We start from the raw sequence: 22,678 nt of genomic DNA, 5'->3' as shown, positions 1-22,678 counted from the left end.
AACTGAGCCCACACAGACAATTCAGGATAATCTCCCTGCTCAAATTCATGAACTTTAATGACATCGGCAGAGTCCCTTTTGCCACGTAAGGTAACATCTTTATTGATCCCAAGAATTAGGGTGTGGACACCTTTGGTGGGGAATGCATTATTCTGCCTACCACAGAGCAGATAATTTCTAGATGAAATAGATAAAGAGCTCTACCAAAAGTGTCTATTTCTCCTAACACAGTCTGCTTTCATAGCATATTTCTAAGAATCTTATTACTGTTGTGGTTCACATAAAGTTTATAATCAACTGAAATTACAAGATAGTTTTGTATTATTCAGGGCTAACTCCCAAATAGACAAAATTACTTCACTAATGTGTCTTTCTTGAAAATTCCATTTGCAATCAATTGAATTTAAGTTCAAATTAGGATTGATTATTCAGTGTAGCTGATATACGATGAGGATTCAGGGTTGGCACCCACAATCAAAGGCAGAGAATTGTTGAAGTATTCAAACACACAAATTTATCTGTGGTTCTCAGAGATGAATTTTAATGAAAGACAAGTGAGTTTAATATAAGAAGTTTGCTAGGCTCTTAAAAAACCAAGGCATTCTCATGACTTATACTAAATGTAAATAAAATTATGCTCCTTCTGGTGTTTACCAAATCCAGCTGGCTATAGACATTTGCAAATCCACTCTTTTTCATCTCTAAAAAAGGTTTTTGATTTCTTCCTTTGGACCTCTGACTTCTGATTTTTCTTTAATGCCTGGAGAAATCCGTTCTTGCAGACTTCAAACCATTCTTTGCTCTCCTGCTGATGCTGTGGGAGGACGAGAGGCTCCTCACTCTTGGAGCGCCACAGGTTTTGTGCTGGGCTTTGCTCCAGGCAGGAGGAAGCAGATGCAGGTCAGAGAGAACAGGCAGGCCCACTGACTTTTCTTAGAAGCAGGGTTAGTTGTACCTTCAGCAATGACAACCAGGTCCATTAAAAGAAACAGTAAAATTTAGCTTTCACTGACCTTTTTAAGTCTAATGAAAAACAGTCACCTAGAGAGACGCTGCAGGGAAGCCAGCAAGGAGAACAGGACTAGATATTAATATGCACCATTGTATGAGTAGAACCTGGAATTAACAGTGGAAGATTTAAAAACAAAAACAAAAAGCGTACCCACTCCCCAACACCTCTAGGCGATTTTCTGAAATAACAAGTAAAGCAGAAGAAACAAGAAGATATGCAGTAAATGTGTATATATGTTATGGATGGTGCTTCAGTAGAGAAAAGATGGATAAAGCTACAGAAAAATGTCACTTTTGGTCAAAGATTTTTGTGCCTTTTTTTTCCTCTTTTTTTTATTAAGGTATCATTAATATACACTCTTATGAAGTTTTCACATGAAAAGCAATGTGGTTATCACATTCACCCTTATTATCGAGTCCCTCCCATACCCATTGCAGTCACTGTCCATCAGTGTAGTAAGATGCCACAGAGTCACTACTTGTCTTCTCTGAGCTACACTGTCTTCCCCGTGACCCCACACAACCATGTGTGCCAATCACGATGCCCCTCAATCCCCTTCTCCCTCCCTCCCCACCCACCTTTTCCCACCCCTCCCCTTTGGTAACCACTAGTCCCTTCTTGGAATCTCTGAGTCTGCTGCTATTTTATTCCTTCAGTTTTGCTTCGTTGTTATACTTCACAAATGAGGGAAATCATTTGGTATTTGTCTTTCTCCACCTGGCTTATTTCACTGAGCAAAATACCCTCCAGCTCCATCCATGTTGTTGCAAATGGTAGGATTTGTTTCTTATGGCTGAATAGTATTCTGTTGTGTATATGTACCACATCTTCTTTATCCATTCATCTACTGATGGACACTTAGGTTGCTTACATATCTTGGCTATTGTAAATAGTGCTGTGATAAACAAAGGGGTGTATATGTCTTTTTGAATCTGAGAAGTTGTTTTCTTAGGGTAAATTCCTAGGAGTGGAATTCTTGGGTCAAATGGTATTTCTATTTTTAATTTTTTGAGGAACCTCCATATTGCTTTCCACAATGGTTGAACTAGCTTACATTCCCACCAGCAGTGTAGGAGGGTTCCCCTTTCTCGGCATCCTCACCAGCATTTGTTGTTCTTAGTCTTTTCTATTCTATGTTGGCCATCCTAACTGGTGTTAGATGATATCTCATTGTGGATTTAATTTGCATTTCCCTGATAATTAGTGATGTGGAGCATCTTTTCATGTGTCTGTTGGCCATCTGAATTTCTTCTTTGGAGAAGTGTCTGTTCATATCTTGCGCCTTTTTTTTTCTAGCTGTGTTATTTCTTGCATGCCGCCCGAGTGGGTTAAGTGAACACCACAGTACAGGAAACCCAGATTGCCTACAGGCATTTCCATCTCATTTGCTCAGCATATTTTTCTTTAATAAACTCTTCACCCACTCCCATTTAGGCATGGCTGGAATCACACTTCCCCATCTCATAGGATGACCAACGGTCCCAGTTTGCTTCCTGGGAGCAAAAGCTCCCAGGATATGGGACTTTCAGGTTTAAATCTGGAACAGAATTGAGCAAACCATTAGGGTCTGAGTGCATTCCTGATAGGGCGGTGGTGGGGGGCACTTTCAGTGCTAAAACCAGTATAAGCCATAGGGACAAGTGGCTTTCCTCACCAAGTCCCTTGCCTTGAATTCCCCTCTAGGACTTTTGCTTAAGCTATTGGGGAAGAGCTGCCCTTTGTTTCCTACAAGGGCCAGTCAATTTCTTGCCACCTGGGGAAAGATCATGTCTTGAGAAGGAAGCCAGCACAGTGAAAAACTATTGAACAGCAGATTCAAGGGAGAGCTCTGCTCTCTTTTTGCTCTTTGATACTGGTGGCACTCCTGGGTCTAAATAGCATAAATTCCTTGAATTTTCAATTTCTGTCAACCAATAAATTCCTTTTTAAAAAAACTTAAACACTTTTGACTTTCCATCAGAGGTCATTTATATTTTACATTTTCTCAGATAGTCTCAAATTACATTTCAAAGAGGCTAGATCAGTTTTTTTTCCACCATCTGAACATGTATTTTAATCAATATTTGATGTCAGGCTTTACTATCTTGCCAGTGCTGTTAAATGGCACTTAATTGTTGGTAGAGTTTGAATTTCCTTAATGGTATATTGAACATTTTTTCAGTTGCTTGTTTCAGAGAATCTAGTTGGACCCTACCATTCTAAATCCTTTCACAAATTTGGTATCGATTGTTTGTCTTAATTCATCATTTTGTTTTATACATTTCTAGATTATTGCCTATCTTTTAACATTGGTCATGCTACCATCAGACAAAACTTATATATATAAGTTTTTTATATTGGTGTAGTGAAATTTATTGATCTCTTTGCATACCTGTTTTTGTGCATATGTTATTTTTTAAAAACTACCCTGTCCCTAGTCAGAGATTGTTCTATAGTATAAAATTGGTGTTGTCTCTTATACGTAGGTGTGCATTACATCTGAATTTGGATTGCAAGCCAGGTAGCTAAACTTACCCATATAGGAAGTTAATACCATTGATTCCTTTAAATGGTGTAAAGTAACATCTCTAATCAAGTTTGCCATTTATGCTTGTGGTGATTTTTGAGGCATCTCCTCTGTTTCATAGTATGATTGTTTTTTGCATCAATATAGGATTGTTAAAAAATGATGATACAGTTTTATAATAAATCTTCACATCAAGTAGTTCTGGCTTTTTACTGTTTGTATGAGTTTTAGAAGACATTTAAGTTCACTTCAGATATTTTGATCACACCTGCAGTTGCTCCATAGACTTGTTTAGGGACAATTGATATCTTTACAATTGTGTTCCTCTCTGGGAACAAGGTGAAATCTCTTGATTACTTCACATCTTCTTTTATGTCTTCAGTAAAATTTTGTGATTCTCCCCATTAAGAACTTTTCCAACTTTTGTTATAATTATAGGTAGGTGAATACCTAAGTTTTCTAACATTTCTGCTATATTCCCTTCATTTCTGGTAGGTTAGAAGAATAGATATTTACATATTGATCTTGTGTCTTGTGTCTGACACTATGGGCACTTTTTCATGTATGCTCTTGAATGTTTTGTAACCACATTGCTTGTAAGCATAGTCAACATGCTTTGTTTCTTATATATACATACATGAGTACATAGTAGATGCTCAAGAAATGTTAGCTACATCTGTTTCACATTCATTTGTGTAATCTCTGCAAGGTATACATCTGTGGAATTTTATGTAGACCAGGCCTATCAGGAAGTTGAAAAAAAGTGGCACAGTAAAGGCCCCTATTATTATACCATTCGTCCCATGGGGAAACAAACTTGAAACTTTGTCTAAACAAGACTTCTTACATCTAACAAGGTCCTCTAGATTCCTGCACTGATTTTCTCTGTGTTAAACTATTACATGAGGAAAATCATAGGTAGCTGAAGGGCTTTTTGCCCTTTGAGGCAAGGAAATAAAATATAATAATCAGGTTCATAGGACCATTTCACAAGGTGGGTAATGATAGAGATTACTGCTAGCATGTCTTTTTAACTGCATATATGTAGAACAAGGTCATTAAAAATGTGGCCTATTGCAAATGAAAGCCAATGGTGAGCAAGAGAACAGAGACATTTAAGGGGCTGTGTTCCAGGGTCTGCATTCTCTTAAGGTTGCTAGCTTCAACTCCGTGACTTGCATTTACATAAAAATATAAATAAATTCACATATTTACATCTACAAAATACAAATGTTTATTTGTATGGCCGTCCACTGTACTCATAATGGGAAAAACGATTTCAAGTTTTAAAACTGCTTAACCTCAGGAAGATAAGATTGTTTAGAAAAATTCACCAATTCCTAAAATCCTGCCAGAGGATCAAATCATCTAACTTAATGGTCTTAAAAAGGAGAAGAGGGGTTGACATGGAATCCATAAAACCTTATTCATCATGTTAAGAAAGAATTAAATGAGTTGAGCATTTGGCATTTCCCAATTAGAAGAAGAGAGTTGATTTTAAAAAGCATTAAAGTGTCACTTATTAAGTATTTATTAGATGTCAGAATTTATTTGAATTATCTCATGTAATCTTCAGAAGAGTTCTGCCTGGTAGCTATGAGGTTTCGATATATAATCCTCCTCAGTCAGCAATAGTACTAAGTTGCTTATTGTCTCTGAGTCCTTGCAACCCCTTGCTGTTTCTACCAGACAATATTGATTAAGTAATGGAAGTATTAATAAATGCCAATAATGAAAAGATCAGTGGGCATACTTTCCAATTCACTTAAAATAGAGATAGCATATTTAAAGAATCAATTCTTTTCCTATTTCCTTTGCACTGAACTGTGAGCTACAACCGCTAATTTCTTTGATTAGTGCTCCTGCTCCTTATATGTAGACTCCACTTCAATAGGTGCTATAGCTGAGCAAAATGAACCAACTATTTAGCATCTGTTTTGTGCCTGCTTGCTAAGTATATTCATCTACTCTCATCTGTAGTTATTTTATATTTACATTTAAATATTATTCACCTCTTTCCTTGAATTGTTGCGTTTTAGTTCTTGATTGCTCTCGTTTAGTAAGAACAGAGCAGGTCGCTTAAAAGATTAAGTGGAAGAGGGAAGTGGCCAGGACAGGAGATCAAATTCCCTTTGTTAAATTTTCTCACTGTGTTACTGCGTTGATATAAAAGCTCCAAAAGTGCATGGGATGTTGATGGGAACAGATTCACAAGTAGATATTAAAACCTAAGTCGCAGAAATCACACAAAAATGTCTGAATTGCTTTGTCCCAGATACTGTTTCTGCCATAAGCAAGAGGGTGGCCCATAGATACTGCCAAAGAGAGTACTGATAACCTCTAACTTTTTATAATTACTCTTGGAGCCTCACAATGAGAAAAGAGAGTTATAACAAGCACATTTTAATTTAAACAATGTGTTGCTCTGTTTCTTAAAACTGGAAAACGTTAATTCATATTTCTTGGGAAAAGAAATATTGAATATCTCAGTTACCACACCGTATAGTTGACTAAACAGAAGTAACTATTCACTTAGCAAAGACTGTTTACTTAAAATACCCTTGGGATGTCAATGACACTTATGTGGTTATAGTAGCTTTTTCACAACAAAGTCACTAGGAAGTCAGAAATCCTACATTTCTCCTTTTTGTCTGTCCCTTTCTGAAAGGATATTATTCCTAAGACTATCATTTGGAAATGATGTTACCAGATAAAGAAACAAAAAACATACAAGAATCTATGTGGCCTAGGAAACTAATACAATTCTTTTAATTTAATTTTGCTAATGACTCTCTAGGGGCCCCCTGTGCCTTGGAAACAAGCTGGCTGGGGCTGTAGGTGGCCGTAAATCCCAAATGCTGCTCAGGAGCCGTTAAATATTCTGCTTTCCATTCACCTGGAGGTGTTAAATGTACAATTGCTGGAAAGAAAGAAAAGATAAACTTGGCATGATAATGGCCAAGTATAGAACTTGCCAGTATTGTTTGGAGTGTCCATCTCAACCTTCTGGAAGTTTATTGATCTATGGTGCTTCTGCATAGTAACTGAAAAATAAATATTTGCAGATTGCCCTTGGTGGAGCCCCATTCCGTATTTCAGAGGGATCCCAACGGTATCCTGATTTTTCTGAATAAGCAGTTCTCAAAACAGCCTTTCCTCCCGAGGTGGGAAGTTCCCACTGTGAGCAAGTTCCCAAATGAAAGCCAGTGCAGGGTATCCACTGAAAAGCCCATGGGTCCGGTGATGAGCTGGGATTCTGCTACAGCTGGTTATTTCTGGTTCTGCTGGATTGAGAGTCTGAGGAGCCAATGAAGTTGAAGACTGCCACACACCAGAATTCGAAATGAGCTAAACCATGTAGGGGGTGTCCTTTAATCTGCCCAGGTGGTGTAATGCTGTCCTTCCTCGGCCCTGAGCAAGGATTTCCGAAGAGGGCTAATACAGATTCGCAGAGTATGAATGAGTGCTTTCAGGCTCATTAATTACTGTAACACTAGTTTGGGTGTCCTGTGAATAAAATTCTCACTCTTATGCACTACTGGAGCTTAGAGGAAAAGCAGTCATAACTGTTGGAGGTGATAGGAAGGCAAGTAGGTGCCGGCTGGAGAATTCTGAACCTCAGGCTGGAGCAAGAGTTATCAGGAAACTCAATACAACGGGTTGTCCAGCAAAGCACAGAGGGAATGGTGGATGTGAATGGAATTTCTCCTTAGTGACTTCATTACATACTAAGGAGAAACTGTGGCACAGTGGGAGGAGGTAATGATATGCTCCCTCACAAACTGACTCCATTAACACAGTCTCCCGAAAGTCCCCAGTGATTTACATTCCAAATCGAGCAGCCTGTTTCCACTCTTCATTCTTCCGAACTCCTGCGTAACAGTTGCCACGGGGGTATCCTGCCATATGGAAACCTTACCTCCTTCGGATTCCTCTCATTCAACTTAATGAAAACACTTAAAGTTTCAGTGCCCTATGAACACTGTGATTGGCATGCACCTGCAGCCAAATTTCTTGGATTTAATTCATAAGGAGAACTCCCATCCCGTTTCTTGCCCACCCACTAAGAAACTCAAAAACAACATAATAAATCAAATGTGTGTCTTTGAAGACAGTGAGAAGATAAGTTTCCAAAATTTGGTTTTTATCTTTTCGTATTTTGTCTTCCTTTCTGGATTTTCTTCCAGTTAATCTTCCTGCTTCAATTTTGGCGGCTTTCCATTTTCTCCCTGGTCCTATTCTAATCTTGCTCTGTATATGCCTGGGGCTTCTGGGATGATAGTGACTCCCAAAGGAAACTGCAGCTCTGACTTAGCTCTTGAAATCCTGAGCTGTATCCCCCAACTCCTATTAGAAATCATCAGTATGCATCACACCTCTCAGCCACAGCACATCCGGAGCTGAACTCCTTATCTCCTCCTCCTCAAGAAGCTTCACGCTTGTTCAGTAGTCTTGGCTAATACCGCCCCTCGCTCTGCAGAATGCTTTTGCAGAGGCCAATGTTAGTGATTTGCAAACATCCTGTTTCATTCTCATCTTCATGGTCCAAGAGACTTACATAGTCAAAGGACAATGGAGTGTGAACGAGAGAAAGGAAAGTTTAAAACTCAAGTCTATTTATCAGGAATTTTGAAAATCTATGTCTTAGGATCTCTGCTATCAAATGACAGCAAGGATCCTTCCCTCAAAGGACAATTAGCAACAGCCATTTCTTTTGCTATAACCTCTTTAGACTCTCCCTTCTTATCCCTGGAAGTTGTCTCGGTGTTAAGCTAACTAGTACTCAGGAGCTCTAGGCTTTGACCTGGGCTTACCCTTTAAAAAGTGCCCTCTCACCAAGTGCTTATATTCAGATAACACACTGGCTTCTCATTTATTGCTTCCCCTTAAACCACTTCATTAAATTTTGGAAAGGGGGTCTGGTTTACCTCTCATTAACTAATTTCCTCCAAATATCCAGCTAGTAAAGTGCACTACTAACTATCAATCAATATATCTTCATTAGAGAGAAACTATTAATAAATCAGAACCTAATGGTGTCTGGGTTGTGTTGACCTGGAAAACGCTGCTTATTCATCCACATTTAGGGACAGAATATTTGTCCTATCTAAATTTTAAATATTATTATGACCCTTGCTTGCATTTTCTAAAGGAGAAAAATTTCAATTCTCACTTTCTTCCTCTTCTTCTTTTGGTCCCAATTACCTAGTTTAGATAATTAGCAAGAAACTTAAAAATGACCATTGGATTAGCCCTCATTCCTTGGACTAGAATCTTTGTTGTGATTTTCAGCTTCCCCTTTCCTTCCTCTCTACATCCAACTGGTTCTAAAACCTGTTGGTTCTACAACTAAAAGCCTCTTGCATCTGGTTGATCATCTCTATGACTTGGCATACTGGGCCTTGGGTCACCCCCTAACTCTTGTGCGTCCTACGCTGGTGCCTGGCTGTTCACCTAAAAGGCCTTGCTCTTTGACTACTAATTGCATCCACTGGTTACTCATCCTGAAAAGTCATTCTCATTTTCTCTTCTTTACCTTCAAAAACTCACCCTGCAAGACCAGCTTCAATGGGCAGAGAAAAGGGAAAGACACACCATTGGTCATTATATGATACTTTCTCACTACAAGTTTCAGAAGGGCAGAAATCATGTCTGTATCATCTCTGATACCTCTTTGATATCCTCTTTGATTTTATGTCATCTTTCACATACAATAAATGGCCAGGAGTAAACAAGTTTAATATGGCATTCAAAGCATAATACCATTTATATCAACATCCCACAAAATTAAATACTTAGGTGTAAATCTAACAATGTACCCAAATCTATGTGCGGAATACCATAAAACTGTTTTCTGAAAACAACAATATAAAAATAGTAAATCAATAGCAAAATAGGAACCAAATGCCAAAATACCCTACATATAAAATTTCTCTGTGTAAAACATTCTGGGTCAAAAAAGGGATCAGTGCTAAAATTGAAGAATATCAAGAAAATGATGAATTATGGATAGGCTGTATGTAAATCTTACAAGTATGGCTGGATGTATTCACAGTAAAATTTATTGCTTTGATTCACTGTACCTCTAAAAATGAAGTAATTTAAATGCAATTAGCACTCAAGTACAGGTGCATAAAGAATCCCAAACTACACTGCAAAATTAAAAGGAAGTAAATAAACACTGAATGACAGAAATTAATGAAAGAGCTGAAAATGGAATTGGTAAAGGTAGGATACTTACTTGGAAAACAACCTATAAATTAGATAATTCATTAGAGAGCCTAGTTTTAAAAAGGAGTCATAATTTCATAACATCAGAAATGCAAACAGGAAGTAAAACACATATTTAAAATGACAAGAAACATTAGAGAATACTATGTTAAACATAATGCAAATAAATTTAAATTTTCAAATTTGGTTTGGGAAAGATGCTGAATCTATACTGATTAATACAGATGGAATAAAATCGAAAGGTTTTCATAAATTCTATTTCTAAATCAAATCTATGTGGGAGTTCTTGGGGTTTTCTTGTTTTTGTTACTCTATTATCTTAATGTGGAGTGTGGAATTAAGATAAAACTTTAGAGAACCAAAAACTCATGAAAATATGAGTTCTTCTCTATTCCATACCCAAAATAAATAATTAAAACAAATAAATAGATAACTACAGACTCAGCACATGCAACCACTGTGAAGATGACTGACTTTAGGAATGAAAATTCCAGAGTTATCAATGGTATTTCAGTTTATAAAGAGAGATTTAAAGCTCCTGAGTGTTTTTTTAATGTTCATGCAACATAAATAGCAAAATTTGAACAAAGAGCACCAAAAAAAAGCTATAAACAAACTGCACTTATAAAGTTGAATAAAAAATAATCTTAAATAACATGGTAATAATCATATTTTGAAATCAATTAAAAAATATGCAGTGCTAAGATGGGATTTATTTTAGAAATGCCAAATGATACAACATAAAGAGGCTAATTAGTATACTTCATTTACGGAAAAGTGGAGGGTAAAATAATTATATGGTTGCTTCAATGACAGCTGAAAAGAAAGTTGGTTAAATAAATCACTTTCCAGTTTATATAATACTTATTTAAAAAGGAATAGATATTTCTGTCCTGGATTTTTGTAACTATATAGCAAAACTAAAAACCAAAATTGTACATGTAAATATTGGAAAACAAAAAGAATATTCTTGTTATAATCAGGAATAAGACAAAGATGTACATTATCACTGCCATTATTTAAATGTACCCTGAAAGTATATTCTGTGGTTATGAAAAAGACAAAGAAGATACAAAACTGGAAAGGAAACATTTTCATTATTCATAGGGGATTGCATAGTTGGTAACTTTTAAGAGAATTACCTGAGCACAGGTAGGAATACAGAGACAGTAGGAAAGTTCAGTAAGACGTCTTATTATAAAATTAGCATTCAAACCTTAAAATAATTTATCTGTACAGAGTTTCAAAATTAAACAGATAATTCATCTGTACAGAGTTTCAAAATTAAGATGTTTACAAGTTAACATAAACATGTGAAGTGCAGGTAAACCTAACATGAAATGTGTAGAATCTATATAAAGAAAACTGTAAAAATTAGTAAGAGTTATAAAAAGCCTGGAATTGAGGAAAAGGCATTCCCTGTTCTTGGATAGAAAGACTCTATTTTAATGATGTAATTCCACCAAGCTTTTACTGTATATGTTCAATGTGATACTAATACAAATATCTGTGGGAAATTTTGGAAGTACTCAAGTTGATTTTAACATTAAAAACATAAGAAGAGGCAAAAAACAAATTATGTAGAATAATAATATACTGAGTACTTTAATCATGTATAAGATTGATTATAAAGCTACAATGATTAAAAAGATTTTAGCCCTGGCTTATTTAAAAAATAAGCAGATCAGTGGAACTCAATAGAGAATAAAGAAGTAAAAGTAAATACATATGGAAATTATTTAGTGTAAGATAATAGAATTGCCAAGCACTAGTGAAAAAATAACTACATAGTGAATGCTGTTGTGACAACAGGCTAACTGTTGAGGAAAAAAATAAAGCTGAATTCCGTCTTTACTTCTTAAGTCAACGTGCTTTCCACAGTAATTAAAATAATATTTTGAAGTATTGACTCAAGCCAATATTTACTCCTTTCTGGCTCCCCAGCTTTTCCCATCACAGAGGGGATAGCTCATGAAAATGAATACATTCTGCATCTGGATATAGTTTCCTTACTTACCATGCTTCTACAGCACCATCATCCGTGGACATATAAAACCATTTTGGAGCAGTTAATTCAATATATACGTACCATATAGCAATGAGCTGAAGTTCACAGAATTTACTGATTTTTCTATGTATTTTTCCATCACCAAAATACAGCTACCACCATAGTCCATTGGACATTTGGAATAGCCAACTGATGGCAGTGTTGTGGATTTGATAGCAGACAATGTCTTGGCCAGTTGAGAGCTCCCAAGGGGATATATTTAATAAGTGTTTTGAGCTGTTGAGCAACATGTGAGCACAATAGACAGGTCAGGGACCTGGAATGGAAGGTGAGGAAGTGTGTCACAGCTGTATCTATTGATCCACTTGCAAAATCTGTCCTAAGACTTGGGCACCATTGGTTTAGATGTTTTATTACCCAAAGAAAAGAATATTTCCACCAGAAGATCCCAAGATGTTTCTGAATTAAAAGCTGATATTGCCATTTGCCCATCTCAGGCTTTTAGGACACTGAGAGAAGAGAGAAAGGGGGATCTAGATTGTTGACTGAGCTGATTAATTCTGGCAATTGAAAGACAATTGTGTGCTAGTTGCAAGGGGAAGTGTAGATGAAAACAGGGATAAGCCTGAGGTTTCTGGGGCTAGTGGTAAAAGTTAACGGAGACTATAGGAACCTCAGAAAGAATCTAGAAGTGTTCAGGTCTCTGAGGAAGGATGATTGGATAACTGGGCCACAGCTAGCTGGGGCACTAGATGGAAGAGAAAATCATATCATAGGTGATATAATAATGCATACCCCAAAAGGTCTCTGTACCAGTTGAAGATACTTGTGTTTTCTTCCTTGTTATATAGTATTTTTCTTACAGAATATCATGAAATTTATCATTTTCTCAGTGTACTAAAGAATACACAAATGGAGGAATGCATGTTTCCCAGAGTTTCTGGACTTGGATCTGGAGGTGCTAACTGATAATATTTTGAATTTACGCCTTTCAGAATGAAGTTATGTTGGGTTTCTTTTAGTTGTTGTATGAGGACCCCTTGACTTAGACAGGATCGAGCATGTTTTGCTTGGAAGCAAGAAAAAGCATCCTTATTTTGGACTGCCAAAAGTAAGACTGTAGTGGACATTTATCATTCATGAGGGTGCCGATCGTATACATGTCCACCCTGTATTTGGGCAGTCACTCACTTGACATGTCAGAAATGTGCTCCGTAAAAGCCAAAAAGGCCATTCTCTTTGGCAGCTTCTTTCCCACTGATCGCCCGTGATGTAAGTTCCACAGTTATTCACCAAAAACAGACTTTCAGTCAATAGCTTGTGATCTAAAGAGGCATGCCAACCAACAGATAGTGGCTGTGGCAGTGGTTTCCATTGTTTTCAACAATAGCCATGGCACAGCGCCTGTAGGGCTGACAGCGGCTACCGAGGTAACTGTATTACCTGTAGAGTCTGGGCTAGCAGGGGCCGCAGGGATGTGGATAGTGGTCTAGTATCATGGCCTGTTGACTTTCTCTTTTAGCTCCTCCAGTTTTCCTGGAGGGTGGAAATTATCTAATATCCCTTCCATAAAGTAGTCTTTTGCTTGATGTAGCTAGCGTTAATTTCTATTGCTTTTCAACTAAATATCCAGCAGTATGTATTTTTTTCTACTTGTATTTCTTGCTTTTCTCTTGCCCCATTTAAGTATTTAGTCAGCTTTCCTTCTCATTGCCTACTGAAAGGAAGGGATAGAGCTGGGGTAAGCAGAAATTCTGACTTTGTTTTTGAAAAAACTTCGGGAAAGATGGCTATGCTGGCTTTCCTAACAAGCCCTTAGCAAGCAATACCCCAGGAGGAGATGCCCAGGGAGTGCATCTAGGTGGATGAGGTCATGGGTGGTTTTAAAACAAAATATTCCTGTGTCCTAAGCAGGGCATTTTTTTTTTTCAGGCTGTAAATTCTGCAGTGCTGTGTTGATGGGAGGTAAACCTTGTTTGGACAAAAGAACTGATATGAGTTACTTCCCCAAACTTTGGCTTTGTGATAGTCCTTAGGACCTTTCAAAATCTGAAAAGACTAAAGAGAAACATAAAGACTGAGATTAGGTTTCCTACCAACCGAGTGGGATAAGGATTTAAATTAAAAATTGTGTCAGGAAAAAGTAAAATTAAAATTTGAACTAAAATTTATATGTCCACCATAAAATTGAAAAAATTCAAGACTATTAAAGATCCAGAATAAAATATGGCATTTAAAAAAATAATCATGGATTGATGAAGTCATTCTAAAAATGACATTGTAAATATGTTCCCAGCCCAGGGCAAAATACCTTTGAAATCAAAACCAGTCAAAGGGAGAAATAAAGTAGGAGAAACCCATTTATTGCTAACAAGCAGTCATCCACTTCTGCTTGCCCATGTCTCTTGCCACACAGCTGCAAAAAGGGGCCCTACCCAACCTCTCTGGTCCAGACATGCCCTTGCTCCCCCTCGTATTCACCTATTGCTATGGAGATGGCCTACTTCTCTCCACCCCTTGGAAACACCTATTGATATGGAGATGCACTAAGGCCAGGTGAGAGATTCTGGAAATATTGCAATTTACCCACAGACATAAAACCCAGAAATACAGCACTTAAAAGATGGCTCTATTTGATGATTTAAAATACTTGAATTTTTACATGGTAAGTGATGTGTCATATAAAGGGTACTTTTAAATATGTAGAGAGTGCTTTCACAAAGTTTTTAGCCATGGACCCTCTGTAATAGAAAGATGAGCTAAAGCATAAGGCAGTAGCTTATAACAAAAGAAATTCTAATGTTTTCTTCACTTATGAACGTATATTCAGTGTCGGTGAAATTATTAAAGAAAGTAGAAATTAAAGCATTGAGAGACTACTTTTTTCTCTTGTTTAAGTAATATTGGTCATAGTAATAAGTAGTAATAATAACAAAAATAAGTGTTTACTGAGCACTTGCTCTGTGCCAGACAGTGTTTTAAGTGCTTTCTGTGAACCTTTGTAATCCTCACAAAGCCCTAAGGAGCAGTTAGTGGTTTTCCTGTCTAGAATCTAACATTGTTGGATACAGGTGTATCTGTTGGTTTTGCTCGCTGTTGGAGGGATCCTCAGTATGCACAACAGTGCCTAGCTTCCAGTATGCACTCTGTAGATGTTTATTAATTAAGTAAAATTTTGATTTACATGAGAAAACTGAGGCACAGAGAAACTAAGTATCTTGCCGACAGAGATACAGAACTGGTAAGTGGCTGAATTAACTTTTGTACCCAAGCAGTCATTCATCAGTTTGAACTCCAAATCACTCTGTTAAACTCCCTCACACAGCAAATGTTTGGTAATGTACAACATCTGGAAGATATGAGTGGAAAGGCATTATCAAAACTGTTACGACTCCTTTGAAGGGCAATTTGGCAATATATATCAAAGTGGAAAACATACCCATTAACAATTCTTCTGTGAACATACTCATGTTCACAAAGATGTCCTTAAACTAAGATGCCTCGGTGTTCAGCAATAGGGTTGGATAACTTATGATACCACTCTGCAGTGCAATAGTTAAAAACAAGGTCATTTTCTGCATGTTGATTGGGAAAGATCAGCATTAAGGGGGAAATGCGAGATCTAAAACAATTAATATATTCTGCTCCTATTTGCCTAAGTTAATCCAGTATGCTCTCTCTACTGGTGTCAGTTTTTGTCTATACCTCCACCATCTCTTAGACACACATAACAGTTATCACCATATACAGTTACACATATGTAAGCTTACACTTTTTATAGAGAGACTTAGAATCTACTTATGACCAGAGGCCTATGTTTGATTGTATATGCTTCTGTAGTCTTTGAATTTTACCGTGCGGAAGCACTCCTAGTTAATAAAAAGCTAAAACATAAGCTAAATATCTGTATATATTCAAATACTTTGATGTAAATCTGTGAATTTTGCTCATGGAAAAATGACAGTAGCAAAGCAGTAGAATTATAAGAGGGAGGCAGACAGGGAAGCTTTCTCTTTACTGATGTTTAGTTTTTGTAATGGGATATGTAATTTAAATTATATTTTGGAATAAACTTCTGGCTTTATCCTTTTCATCTGGAGATGCACACCAGCATGTGTAACAAGTCAAACTCTAAAGAATTAAAATTTTAAAGCAAGTTGAGCCTGGAAAAGTTGAATTATTTTAAGGATAGAGATATGTTCTACAAACTGTGAAGGTATTTGTTCTACTAGCCATTCATGTAAATCTGGATGCTTTTAAACAATTTGTGAAAACTATGAATAGTGTAAACTCAAACTCTAAGTTGTGTTTACTTACTATAAACTCTACTATATCCTGGTTTATTAGGCTGGGACCTAGTAGATATTAGTGCACAGTGATACACAATATGAGACTTAGGGTAATATTTTGGGAAAGTTTAAAGTTAAAAAAAACAGGAACATCTGTGTTTCCTTGTAGGATTTCTTAAAATTGTGATTTTGCATCAGTTAAAAGAAAACAAGGTAAATAAGTGTTTAAATTTCACCCATTACTTCCTCCCTGAGACATTATTCTTTATGCAAAGAAGAAAAAAGACAAAATAAAAAAAAATACATCCAAATGGCATCCACTGCACCCTGTATTTCACCTTTACAGAGAAAACCTAACTAAATTATATATTCTTTCTCAAAGATTGAAGAGTAAAATGCAGGTGTGCATGCAAGAAACTAAAACAGTTTCATGTATTAGGGAAACTCCAAAGATACCTCCAAAGAACATTTATCAATTATTTAAGCATCCATTCATTCCTTCATGCATTGATCCATCAGACCAACAACAGTACACTCACTAAGGATTTTCAGAGGCTAAAACCTGGACACGACATATTGAAGCAGGAGTAATAAGGAAAACAGCAAGTATGCTCAGTCACATAAGCTTAACTTCAAAGTTAGGAGATAATAGAAAGGTAGCAGGTGGGATAAGGTAAAAATGGAATAGGACAATCTTATAATTTTTTATTACAATATCAAAGAGAAAATATGAAATTTGATTATCATGCTTAGAACTGTCAAGGCAGAGTCAACTATAGAAGAGTTAGAGAACTTAAAACTCAACTCAATTAACATCTAAGGTATTCTATAGCAAAAAAATATGTATACTGTTCTCAAGTACTGGAAACATTAATGTGGGAAACTCTCACTTCTCACAATAATTTGAATCTTAGAATTAAAGAATGCTATAATTGGAAGGTGCTTTAGAGATTGAAATAGTTCATTTTAACAACCCAGAGAGAGGGTGGCCATTCAAGGGGATACAAATATTCTGGGCAAACAGAGAAGCTGGAGTGGTGTGAGTAGGGGGGTGGCTTTCCAGATGGTGAGCTGTGCTGGGTCAATTTAGAGACAAGATTGGGTGGTTACAGGCGAACCTGAAATGCTAGACTAGTTCTTTCAAATTTAATCTGAATGACAATAGGACTTATGTTTCCCCAAGCAAAATAGAATTACCAAAGGGGTATTTTGAGAAGGATACATGCATGTGGCCAGAAAAACTGCTTTCAATTACGATTGTTTTCCAATATGCAAAAAAGAATGATAAAAGGCTGGAGCAATATGACAGTTTTAAATTTGGATAGAAAAGGCCACGCTGAGGTACAATTAAGTGAAGGAATTGGGACAATCTCCAATCACAGATGCTCTAGCTATTATATAGATCGTTTAGTTTTATGGAAAAAAATCCTGCCCATCTTCTTTGGAGGTTACAAAAAAATGGTTGAGGGAAGATGCAATATCAAAGGAGAAGTGAAAAAAATGTATAAGAGATTGAGTGGCAAAAGAAAGGGAGAAAGAAGACGGAGCAAAAGAAGACAGAGGTACAGCAAGGTGGAGAGAGAGAGGGAGACGGTGAGGCAGAGAGGAGGTTGGAGAGGGCAGAAGAGATGTTCCTTACCCTTGCTATCCCCTGCTTTTCAAATCCCAAGGACCTCTGTACAGCTCCAGTTTCCTTTTGGAATTCCATTTGCCTTTGGTAGGTACATAAAGATCATATATGCTGTTCTAGCAATAGGGACGGACAGTGTGGGGCGGAAGGGAGCGTTCTGAGACTAGCTGTCACACTCTAGAGCTTCCTCCTTCCCAGAAATGGTCTGTCAGAGATTATTTCCTCTTGGTGGGTGTTCTTGGCTTACTGACATCTGTGACCAGGAGGCAAAACTCAACTGTTTCCCTTTAGGCTCAGAAAATTGTGTCTTCTGATGGCAGATGTAGGGATTTAAACCCCTGAGGTAGATATGAGACCGTTTAGTCTGTGTATACCGGCCCCCAGTGGCGTCGAGCAGGCTTTAAAGATTCCAGAGGGGTTTCAAATATATCTGTGGGTTCAGTGGCCGTAATTTCCTCTATGATAGCTAATTAGGGCCTTATAAATCGATTCTATCCCACTGAGGGAACTACAGCATAAATATATTAAACCCTTAGCTCCAGAGACTGAACTATATAGACAGTGAGATGTGGAGTTAGAACTAGAATTCTGCCAGTTGGATTTGAGTCAAGAGAGTCTTCAGTAACACGTAAATGAGTAGGACTATGTATTTGGTGAAAAAAAATGGCAATGAAATGAAGCAAAATTATCATCATTGCATAACCATATGAACTTTTTTCTTTATTTAAAGGTCTTAGAAGAGTTTATTTTCAAATTAGAAGTGAAAAAAAATTGCCTCAATAGAAAGGTAGCATTTTCCTTGTCGTATCTTAATGCCGTCTTCATTTTGTATCGGGAGTCACTATACATCATTTATAAGTGGTTTTGTTTACATTGTTACTGTTCACCATGAATGTTGATAAACTAAATTTCTTTAAGGATTTTCTTCCCTTTTGATAAATATTTTATTGATTAGTATTTGCTTTTATTTTTATATGAAGCTATCACAGGATATAAATGACATGGATTTTTCTCTTTGGTAGAAATAACATATTTAATAAAGCATTTATGATATGTCATGAAGGCATTGTGCTAAATGGTGTGTGTGTGTGTGTGTGTGTATGTATATATGGCCTCATTTAATTACCATAGCCAACAAAGTAGGTGGTATATGCTATTATTTTAATTATTTTACAGATGAGAAAAATGAGGCACAGAGGTGTTATAAAGCCAGGTCCCAAAGATATTAAGTCATAGAACTAGGATTAAAATCTAGCCAGTTTGACACCAGGGGCAACGGTCTATTTAATGACCACATTCACCTAAGATGCAGCGTTTTCTTTGCATTGTATATTGTCATGTAAATTTCCTAGACAAAATGTTCTCTTCTCTCTCTCTCTTTTTAATTTTAGTAAAATAGTGGGTATTGTGGTTTCTGGGACAAAAGTTTGTCCTGCTAAAATATTTTGTTTCTACCAACTGGCTATCTGAAGTTCCACATATGAGAGCTTGATTTATTTTATCTAGGAACACTTTAACATGTTCCCACTCACTGCTTACTTAATACAGATGAGTTCTAGGAACTTCTATGACAGCTCCTTTTCATGGAAAAGGAGGAGGGAACACATGTCAGAACCCTGGCGCTTGCAGTATCTCACTGAGTAGGAGGAAGGGAGAATGGGAAGTTTTGCTCACATTTGGCTGTAACTCGCTGTCTCTGGCTTTTTTACTAACTCATTCTATGACTTTATAATTGTGCCTCCAATATGCTAAGATTGACTCATGAGTTTGGCTTCTCACCGAACTCACAAATTTGCCTTCTCCAACACTTTCCAGAGGCTCCATAGGACCAGGGAAATCCGGCAGTCAACAAAAAAAAACATTTAAAATTTACCGTATGCTAAGAATAGTTTGCTTTTCAACCGGCTTTTGGAGTTCAATTTTAAAAATTCAATAATTTGCTAAAACGTGAAAGTGATACTTAGCTTAATAGAAACAGAATACAGTAAAAAGAATAAAATACCTGCAATAACCTTACCTCAAATAATCTTCAGATATCAGAAAAAGAGACAAAAGAAGACAAATATCAAAGAAGAAAGCAGAAAACATTTTAATGGATGAAATATCTTCATGAAAGTACAGATCTATGTACTGCCTCCTAAGAGAACCACCTAAAACAAAAAGTACACAGGTAATTGCACCCAGATGAGCCAAGAAATATCAAACACAAGAAAAGGAGGTGGAAATTTTAATGCACAAAGCATTCACTGAGACAAGGAGGCAGAGACGCCAAAGAGGTAAGAGTTATGAATATTCTTGTGCCTAAAACAGCTTTGAAATTCATAAAGAAGCTAGAACCAGAGAAATCAGCAACGACTGAACCATGAACACACCTTCTTTGGAAAAGATGAGGCAAAGCAGATACTGTGAGAATCCCAAGGTTTTGAAAAAACAGTTTGATAGAGACAGATCAAAACTGAAAAACACGCTAGTCAGCAAGAGATAGCATCTACCAGACTGAGAAAATAAAATTGAAAATAATTGCAGCATGGATAAGAAAGTTTTAATAGCCATGCTATTTGAAGATCTAAAAATGAAGAACAAATCAGGGAAAGAGAAAACAAAGTTAACACTGAAATCAAACTATTATCTGACTAAAATTATTACAAATGATTATAATACTTAGTGTTATTAGCAGTGCGGAGAGCCAGATAGTTATAGACACTGAAATAGGGACATGAATTGCAGAGTATCCTAGCAAACATTTTGACAGGATTCATATATTTAAATTTTTGTCCCACAGGTATAGTCAAATACTTGTCAAATGGTTACTGTCCAAAGAGATTTATTATCACTTTATACAAAATGTAAAAATGTGGAAATAAAATATGCAAACTGACAGAAGAACTACTTAAAAAAAATGGTGCCACCATACTAAACATGATAAAGAATGAGACAGATCTTTGTGAAGTGACGTGGGGAATGTTCAGTATTATTAAGTGACAAGAGCAAGATTCAGAACAACAGATAGAGAGTTACTATTTAACCTATAAGTACATATATATGTCAATATACACACACACCTACAAAGACATAAACATACGGATGCACACAGGGAAAAGGCCCGCGGGGTCACATTGCCGCAACATTGTTTTCATGTTGCCAGGGAAGTGGGAAAGCAAAGAGAATGGGAAGGACTTTTGGTTCTTACTGTAAAATTTCTGTATTAAATTAATTTTGCAAGTGTACATGAATTCCATAAATAATAAAAAATAATTAAAATGCATCTTGTAAACACTGAGCATTCAAAAAGCCAGCCAGAAGTACTTCTTTTTATTTTGTATGTTTAAACTTTTCCTCTTATTAAGGAGAGTTTGATGACTAGACTCTAGAATTGTATACAAAAGGAACATCCGGCTTGTGTTCTTTTGGGGCCAACAGTTATATCACATATCTTAACTGTTTTGTTATCCATGTTTCGGAAGGTTAGACAGGAACTAAATGAACAAGAACCGTAATTTCTCTTATAGCCTTCTTGGACTGGCCATATACTAAGTAGCTTCTTACGACTGATAAATAGCAACAAGTTCTTTGTCACACTGTGTTTTAACCTGTCTTTCTCCATAGTTACCTGTAAGGCCATGTTTTCTTTGAGTCTCTCCTTAAATTTACATATTTTGGATTATGATCTATAGAGATCATATTTAATTTGCAAATGAAATTTTGAATTTAATCTAATTGCATGGTTTACATATACAGTTTTTTAAGTACATTTTATATATTTTTCCTGTTCAGTTGGAAAATGCATTTAAGATATCTGTATGTGTGTGTGTGTGTGTGTGTGTGTGTGTGTATATAATGTATACATATATACGAGATATATGTGTTTTATTTTGAATAGTGAACAGTACAGTTCAATGTACAGGGCAACATACAATTAAAGATTTTTTTAAAGGATTTTCATCCATCCATTCAAAACAGTGTATTGATGACTTGCATGTCTAGATATGATGGAGTAGTTTGTGCCTACCAACACATACATACGTGTGTGTGTGCATATGCACACATGTATTTTCTGTTTGCATTTTATAAAATCAGAGAACTGCCTGTTGACAAAAACTTCAACAAAGATGCTAACTACAGAGATCTACTTCCTTCTAGATACCGTTGCCAATTATCTGCTTAAGACAAGAGGCTGAGAAACCCTGGCTGAGGCACAGGATACAGAAGAGCTTCAGGCAGTCCTATGGCATTGGAGAGATTGCAAATCAAGTTTACATCTGCCAAGCAAACTTCTAAGACTTAAAAACCCAATATCCTGGAATGGTGTGTAGGACAGAAGTGTACCCTTCAGCCTAGATTATCCTCTTAGGTAAATGGTCAAATTCTTAAACTATGCAAGACAAGAAGCTTAAATATTATGCAGAAAGCCTCTGAAAATCAGAGTAGGGGTTTTCAGGAATTTCACCCAGTGCTAAGGAGGGAAAATCTGGAGTTTAGAACTGGCCAAAGAAGAGAAGTTCTATTAAAAACCTATGCTCTTCATGAGGGCATTGAAGGGCATCCTAGAAGCAGGTGAGCCAATTAAAAATATACTAAAATCAAAATCAGCCCAATCCCTGACTGGGGGAAAGTTTTTTGCCCTCATAGGTAGGACAGGGTTCTCCCTTTCTGAAAGAAATAACATTGCCCAGAGCCTTTACATTCCTTTACGCATAGGGTTTGTTATTTAGTAAAGAATTGCCTGTAATACCCCCAAACGACTATCAAGAGGGAAGGGTAAAAAGACAAATCAGATGAGCCAATTTAAGGTTACAAAAACTCCGATAGGATTAGGAGGCCCCTGTCAGTCTCCCACCCATTCCTGAATCAACTGCTGTTACTTTTGCACAGAGACCTCTGTGCTTCTCAACTGGAATCAAGAAAGGCGACAAGCAGGCAGATTCTGAAAGAGTGAGACCTGTGGAGAACAGGGAACAGCAATGAGTGAGTTTCCCATTTTCATCATTTCCAGTCTGAAGGC

General features: G+C 36.7%; 1 protein-coding gene across 1 annotated transcript in view; it reads left to right on the top strand.

Moving 5' to 3' along the window:
- Positions 1–22,678, top strand: part of ISOC1 (isochorismatase domain containing 1) — a 165,657-nt gene that overhangs the window by 110,883 nt on the left and 32,096 nt on the right. The window lies entirely within an intron of this gene.

Source organism: Manis pentadactyla, chromosome 13, assembly GCF_030020395.1.
Source record: "Manis pentadactyla isolate mManPen7 chromosome 13, mManPen7.hap1, whole genome shotgun sequence".
In the NCBI taxonomy this organism is placed as follows: domain Eukaryota; kingdom Metazoa; phylum Chordata; class Mammalia; order Pholidota; family Manidae; genus Manis; species Manis pentadactyla.
Note: the sequence above shows the minus strand (reverse complement) of the source record. Positions and strands in the feature narration are given on the sequence as shown.